The sequence below is a fragment of the Cornus florida genome, unplaced genomic scaffold, assembly GCF_030987335.1.
Source record: "Cornus florida cultivar Cherokee Brave unplaced genomic scaffold, ASM3098733v1 CherokeeBrave_3.0.0_Hap2_Chr05, whole genome shotgun sequence".
Taxonomy (NCBI): domain Eukaryota; kingdom Viridiplantae; phylum Streptophyta; class Magnoliopsida; order Cornales; family Cornaceae; genus Cornus; species Cornus florida.
Window position 1 is genome coordinate 57,997,045 of NW_026775575.1, and position 8,171 is coordinate 58,005,215.

An 8,171-nucleotide genomic window follows, 5' to 3' on the forward strand; every position below is an offset into this window, starting at 1 on the left:
ATTGCCACCATTTAGAGCACACCACTATGAGATCAAACCAAAAATCATTCAAATGCTTCCTAACTATCATGGACTTCCAAGTGAAGAACCTTACAAGCATTTGGATGAGTTTCTTGAAGTATGTTCCACCGTGAGATACACGGACATGCCAGAAGAGGTCTTAAGGCTTAAACTTTTTCCATTCACCCTCAACGACAAGGCAAAATATTGGTTTAACAATCTTAGGCCTTTTTCAATAACTTCTTGGGCAGAAATGCAACAAGAGTTCTTGAAGAAGTACTATCCAATTTCTAAGACCAATGCCATGAGAACTTCAATTAGGGAATTTTCACATGGGGATGGGGAAACATTTCATGAGGCATGGGGACACTTTAATGAATTGCTTAGGAAGTGTCCACATCATGACATGCCCAATGGCAATTAGTTTAATATTTCTTTGAGAGCTTATCGGACAATTACAAGGGCATGGTTGATGCTTCCATGGGTGGCTCTTACATTGATAGGCATGAGGATGACGTGTGGCGTCTTTATGAGAGCATGAGTGAAAATTCTTTACATCGAACTTTATCTTCGAAGAATGGTAGAAATTCAAGTAGAAGGAAGATTGTTGGCTTGCATCAAGTCGACCACTCCAATGAAATTGCCGCTGAGATGAAATTATTATCTCAAAGGTTTAATCAATTCTTGATCAACCAAAACTCGGCAAATCAAGTATCTTCCTTCCCTAACCATTCTGATCATGCATCTAATGAGACATGTATGACTTGTTCAAGTGTTTTACATTCTACTTCCAGTTGTCCCCATGGACATGTGCAAAGTAAGCATCATGAATAAGTAAATGCAACATTTGTGAATCAAGGGAACAATCCTTATGGCAATCACTATAATCTTAGTTGGAGAAATCACCCAAACTTCTCTTGGAAAAGCTAAGGGGAGGGCTCAAACCCTTCCCAAGGTGGTTTTCAAGGAAAGTACATTCCACCTCCAATGCAAGGCCAAGGTTCCCAAGGTTTTAGATCATCATACCAATTATAAGGAAATTAATTTTCAAATTCTCATTTTCCCAATCAATCATATTCCCAAGGAAATATTAAAAGTCCCGCTTTTGAAGAGAAAGTTTTGACCGCTCTGGGCACTCTAGAGGCAAATACACAATTACTTCATTCTAACTCTCAATCTATTGCAAAGCTAGAAACCCAAGTAGGGCAAATAGCTAGCACTTTGAATGCTAGAGAGAAAGGGGAAATGCCTTTGAATGCCCCCACAAAAGCAACAATGTGTTGTGGAAACTCATTCCTCATCGGAAGGTCACACAATAGAGCATGTCAATGCGGTGACTACTTTGAGAAGTGGGAAGATTGTGGACAACCAAGTGGGTATGTCTTGTTTCATATCATATTCATCCTTCATTGCATATGCATGATCTTTTAAATGAGAATGTGCTGAAAAGTGAGCTGAAAAGTGATTTGAAAAGTGATTTTGAAAAGAAAGATTTGCAAAATGATTTCAAAACTTTTTGTGTTGAAGAGACTTTAAAGAAAAATTCTGAAAAGGTTTTTGAGCCAAAAGCTCTATTTCCAAATGCCTTAAAAGGATCTATTTCAATTGACAAGCAAAAGGCCAAAGCAAATGCAATCATGGATGTGTTTAGGCAAGTGAAAGTTAATCTTCCACTTTTGGATGCAATTAAGCAAATTCCGGCTTATGCCAAGTTCGTAAAAGACTTATGCACCCAAAAGAGGAAGAACAAAAGCTAAGCACCTAGGAAAGTGGTCTTAACCGAGCAAGTAAGCTCAATTTTGCAACATAACACTCTTCCAAAGTTTAAGGACCACGGTTCACCTACCACTTCATGCATCATTGGTAATCATATCATTAATTGGGCTCTTCTTGACCTAGGAGCAAGTGTTAATCTTCTTCCATACTCGTATATGTCAAATTAGGCTTAGGAGACTTGAAACCGACGTCGATGGTTTTACAACTTGCCGACCGATCTATTAAAAAGCCTAAGGGTATCATTGAGGACGCATTGATTAAGATTTCGTTGTTATTGACACAAAACAGGTCCCAAATCCTAAGAACCAAATTCTAGTTATCCTTGGCCGTCCTTTCTTGGCAACCGCTAATGACAACATTAATTGTAGGACAAGGATAATGAAGATCTCATTTGGCCACATGAAGGTAAAGTTGAATATTTTTAATCCAACCCCCAATTCATTTGACAAGCATAAAGAGGTTCATGTTATGGAAAAATGTCATGACCTTAAATATGAAGGAATTGAGTTTTTGTATGAGACAAAAGTTTTAAAAAGTCTATCTTCATCCCTGCATTCAAAGAAAATTGTTTTAAAGTCTTGTTTTGAAAGAGCATGGAAGCCCAAAGATTGTTTTGACCAAGGACCGAAAACGTCTTTTGAGCTTAATCCAACAAGTTCTCTAGGGAACCATTTGTTGGGTGGAGTTCAAAACACTTATCACCCCATCAAGGAGGGGATGCACTATAAGATGTTTGATCTGGGCTAAAAGAGCCCAACGTCTTGCTAGAGACGTTAAAGACTAGCATGACAATTCTTATGGTGTCAAAACCCTATTCCTCCCTTATTTCTATCTTTAATTTCATTTCTTGTGAAGTCTAGATATTGGCTTTGGGTTCATATGCATTGGTAGGAACTGTGATTAGGATTGCATGCACTTTTATGTTGAAATTAAGCAATTTGCATGAGTTCGATCGATCTTAAAATGAGTTCGATCGATCGAACTTCCCACCTGCATCAAACCTGAATCCAAATCACTCCAAATCACTCTCTATCCAATCGTTCGAACAAAACCTGCATATTTCAGCTCTCTATCCCATCGTTCGAACTTGTTCCTAGATCGATCTTTAGTTCTTCGATCGATCCAACTTTATCTTGGATCGATCTGCAGTTCCAACACTTAGAAAAGTTTTGAACCTGCATCCACCTGCATCCAAAAGCCTTTCAGTCTCATTGATCGAACATTTCTTCAATTCTATGCATTCTCGATCGATCAAAAGCATTCTGAGATCGATCTTAGAGAGATCGATCTTTGTTCTTTGTTTTTCAATTTTGACTTTGTTTTGACTTTGTTTTAAATTCTTAATTTCAAAAATTCCAAAAAATATATTTTATTATTTTTATTGTCATTTTTACTTTTATTTTCTTAAAATATATAAAAATATATGTATATATAAAAATAAATAAATATTTATTCAAAAAAAAAAAATCCTAAAAATATTTTTTCTTTTTATTTTATTTATTTTTACTTTTTATTTTTCAAAAATCCCAAAATTTTTTTGTCACTTATGAGGAGAGATTGATGTCAGTTCGATTGATCTGAGGATTCAGTTCAATTGATTGAACTAGCAAGGGAATGTTTTTAAAAATCGATTTAGGGTCATTCGATTGATTCCACAAGAATCGATCTCAAACCCTCGTTCCCCCTTCGCCACTGCATCCCAACTCTTTTCCATCTCCGGCGAGACTTTGGCGAGCATCCCAAGCATTGAATCTTTCTCTCTCTTCTCGGATCTAGAACTTCATCTTCATCTCACCTTCTCTCTAGATTCTGATAAGATCCGAGATCTCACCTCTTTGATTCAAGCTTTGATTTCATGAACACATGCTTTAACTGTTAGATCTAGGTTATTTTCATAATGCCTATTGCCATGGATGAAGCTTCAACCTCTGTGTATATATATGTATATATGTTTTTGTATTGTTCTTGCTTTGATTTGATTTTGGGAGATATGGGCCGAACCAAGTGACCTAATAGGTTGATTTGTTATGTAGATGGGCCCACGACCATGTTTGTGAAGGCCCCGTGCCATCCACGTCACAGATCTATGACTTTTCGAGTTTCAATTCATAGTTCAATCGATCGAACTTTTTATTTGATCAATCTATAACAGATCGATCTCACTTATTCTTGATCGATTGAACTTGCATCGATCTCACATTTTTGTAATCGATCGAACTTCACAGATTTGCTTCACAAATTTCATACACCATCTCTTGTGTTTCATGCTATCTCATACATGCCCAATACCTGTGTTTTCCACATTGGATGCATTCCATACTTATACTGTCTAGCATGCTTCACATTAGGTCACTCATTCCTTGTCACTTGCATAGATTCATGTTCCTTATCTATTTTGTCTATCCTATTTGACATACATGATTCTATAAATTGTGCTTTAATTCTTATGCTGGCACTAACTCCCATTTTGCAACTTTTCCTTTTATTTTGCAGGCCATGGCTAGGGTTAAGACTGTAGCTCGTGGACACTATCACCACAGGGGTAGGTAGAGTTTGGACGACGAAGCAGGTCCATCTTATGCCCAGGACCCCATTCAGGAGGAGCCAGCAAAGCCCACTCCACTTCAGTCTCCCTTATCTTATAGCAAACTGCAGTCTTCAGCCGAAGCATCTTCTTCACAGGCTGACGCTGAGGTTGAGCATATACCATCTCCATCACCACTGCCTGCTCAGCCAGCCCAGCAGTTAGACCGGCTTTTACATAGATATTCACGCCTTAGAGTGGCACACGAGTCGGTCTTCGATACAGACTTCTTTTCCCGATCAGTACTTACCCGATCAGCATATGATGATATATTTCGAAGGGGCATCTCAACCATTCTTGCCCCTGTCTCATACCTAGTGTACCCAAGGTTGGTCCGGTTGTTCTTCCAGAACCTCTGGCCTTCCTCGAGTAACCTGGCGGAGCTGCGGACCACCATTGACGGCTACCCGATCCGCATCACTGTGGACACATTGTCCAGATCATGCCACTGTCCATATGTCTGCCCTCCAGAGCTACAAGACACATATCCCACTCTCTACAGGCCATCATATGCAGATATGGCCGTTTTACTCATATGTCATTATGCGGGTGGTGAGACCTTCGCCACCAGGACCTATCTTCTAGATGACCTGTGGTTTTTCGACTCTGTTTTGTTCCACAACATCTTCTTGGCCGGCCACAAGACACAAAGGCGCGGCGACTATTTGACAGCTCTGTACGCATTCTATACAGGGCATTGGCTATCTATCCCAGCGCTCATCTAGAGTGTCATGATGAAGCTATATGTCGACCACATCAGCAAGGCCAAGCCTAAAAGGGCTAAGTATCTCCCATTCAGCCACCTCATCATCCAGATTCTACGTGATCAGCGCTATCCCTTCCTGCCACGGGAGCAGACTGAGTCTGGGGCTTGTTCTTTCAAGAAGAAGGACTGGGATAAGAGCTACAATGCTTTTATCAAGAGTCTGTGAGATGATGTTGTAGAGGTAGTTGAGGAGTTAAAGAGAGAGGAGCAGGCGGCAGCAGCAGTAGCAGACCCGGCAGCGGACGACGTCGCAATCGATCCGGCTGCCGTACACATGGACATTGATTTAGAGTAGCCTGTAGAGGACCCAGAGTAGCACTTTCCAGTTGGGTCACCCATTCACGATGAGGAGCAGGCTCAAGATCATCATTCTCCCGCTCCAGCGGCACCTGAGGCTCCTGCTCACATACCCGACTTCGGAGAGCGACTTCAGACTTTGGAGGACGCCGTGGTATCTATCCGCACAGAGACTGTCTCCATTAAAGCTGACATTACTTCCCTCCGCACGGATGTCATAACCGCATGCAAAGATCTATCCAGAGACATTCGCGGAGCACGCCCTGCCTATCCTACCTCTTCTTTATGATTTCCATATCTTCTTACTCCTCTTATATATCTATGATATCTGCATATCTTTGATACTGTTATATTATTTTTACAGCCAGTTTGTTGGCTTTGATATATCACTGGATGTACTGTACTTTATTTTGTTTTTCTATTTTATCCATGATCTTTTGGATGTCATATTTTTCATATTCTTATATCTATCTATTTGACTCCATTAGGTGCATCCCAGTGACTTCAGTGAGAGAGAGTACTTCCTGATTTTCAGGACCACCTTTATCCCTTTTTCACTACTTTATTTGACTATCCCATTTACACTTGAATGTCCACTGTGCACTGTTATTATCCTTTTTGTTATCTGATGAGTTTTATCCAAGTGCAAAAATTTCAGGACCACAGTTAATCCCAAGTTTGGGGGGGCTATGCTACCCACTTTGGATACTTCTGTCCCAGCCATTATTTGCCTTAGTTGCACTGGTATACTCTCTCCCTTTTGTTCTCTTTGCACATTGAGGACACTGTGCCATTTAAGTTTGGGGTAATGGTGCTTTGCAGTGTTTGTTTTTAAATTCAAAATTTTGAGCATGACTTGTTTATTTTAGGGATTTTCTATGATTGATCCATGATTAGCTATGATTTTGATCTTTTGAGGACTATATTGCTTAAAATTTAAAAATTGCTTGACTTGAGAGTCCAATACTCCTTGTATGCCTTGTGGATGCCATTTAGGGGTAAATTTTTCGAAAGATTGATATCATGCTTACACTTGTGGTCCAAATCATCCTAATTTTGTGATTGTTTTGAGATTCACTTTAGTATTTTACACTAGCATAGGTGCACACTAGTATTCATTTGTGGGGTACATGCTTTGTTGATTATTGAATTAGTTATATCCCAATTGGGCTAGTAGTGCATTGAAAGAATGTGGATAACAACCCCTTTTCACTAAGTAGCTGGGATTCTAGCCTCATCAAGCACTGAACTTCTCGCGCCGAATGGTGGAGGGCCCAAACTCTAGGTTAATAATTGAACTTGCTTAAAATAAAAAATAAAAAAGTGAGGACTTCTCCCAAAAGGTGAGAAGTGGGAAATGATTAGATGGAGGTTGTCTTGATTTGTAGCCTAGTTGATTTAAGCTTGTAAGTCCTTAGGGGTGTTTAAACACCTAGTACCCTAAAGCCGTCTGGTTTGGGTGTTATTGACCTAACGCTCGACCTCATGGATCGCTAGAAAGCTTAATAGATTAACACATTGCACCATGTTTCCATCTTTAATCCTAAAAAAAAAAAAAAAAAAAAAAAAAAAAAAAAAAAAAAAAAATCTCGTGAAAAGAATAAGTGCACCTAGAACAATAAAGCTTTAATAAAAGGTCCACTTTTTATCTTGATGATCGGTACTAGATTTATATGCTAGTTTGAGGGTAAGGATGTGATTAATTCTTTAGTTGGCTAAAATAGCAACATATTTGATGCCGGTCCACTCAAAAAGGATTCTAGAGTTGTTTTGATTTGCATAAACATTTTCTTAATGTGTGGAGGACCATACTTGCTTGCTTGATGTTGAAATTTTGAAAAATTGCTTGGAAAGGGTTGAAACATTGCATACTTGAGGTAGTTTTCTCCCAATGCTTATTTACAATATTGGTGCCTTTTTTTTAAAAGAATGAGCTTAATGTTTGTGGGTAACATTTCTGGAAACCCTCACGAGACTTCACTCGTCCACTAGGGGTAACCTAGGGGTTTAAAAGGCTTATTGCATATGCTAAATGCAATCGTGTTCCCTACGAAAGTGGCGTTATCCATTTATTGCTTTCTAGTTCATAGTTGTATAGTTGTTCATTTCATTCCTTTACCTTCTAGTTCATTGCTAGGGACTAGCAATATTTAAGTTTGGGTGTATAATGAGCGCTGAAAAGTGCGTATTTAAACCCCTGAAGCTTAGGTGTTCTAGGACATTTATCTATCTTATTTTCCTGTTTTGTATTGACTTCGTGTTATTTCCATTTTCAGGTACTTATCCCTAAAATAAGTTAACTCAGCCAAATAAAAGCAGAAATGAAGCAATTCTGGGATGAATCAAAGAAAGGAGCAAAGTAGAGCAAAAGGAGGCAAAAGGTTGAATTTCAGCAACTTCGATCGATCTCAAGAAAAGTTCGATCGATCTAACTTTCATCGATCTCAACACTTCCAGATGGATCTAAGCCATGTTTGTCCCTATTCAAAGATCTCAAAGTTCGATCGATCCAACTTCATTCTCTAATCGATCGAACTTTCTTGTCGTTATCCAAATGATTGATCTTATCCAGCTATACCAACTTACCAACCACTTTTGTCCTTTTCCCAAAAAGATCTTCAAAATATCTCAGATTTGTTTTTATCCAAAAAGACGCCGCCATAGAGAATCGATCCAGCTTTAATTCGATAGATCTCAGCCATGTTCGATCGATCTCACCACAAGCTCGATCAATCAAACTTCCCAAAT

General features: G+C 39.0%; 1 pseudogene; it reads right to left on the minus strand.

The window, feature by feature from the left end:
- Window positions 1-309: 309 nt before the first annotated feature.
- LOC132310868 (small nucleolar RNA R71) lies at window positions 310-408 on the minus strand (annotated as a pseudogene).
- Window positions 409-8,171: the final 7,763 nt, after the last annotated feature.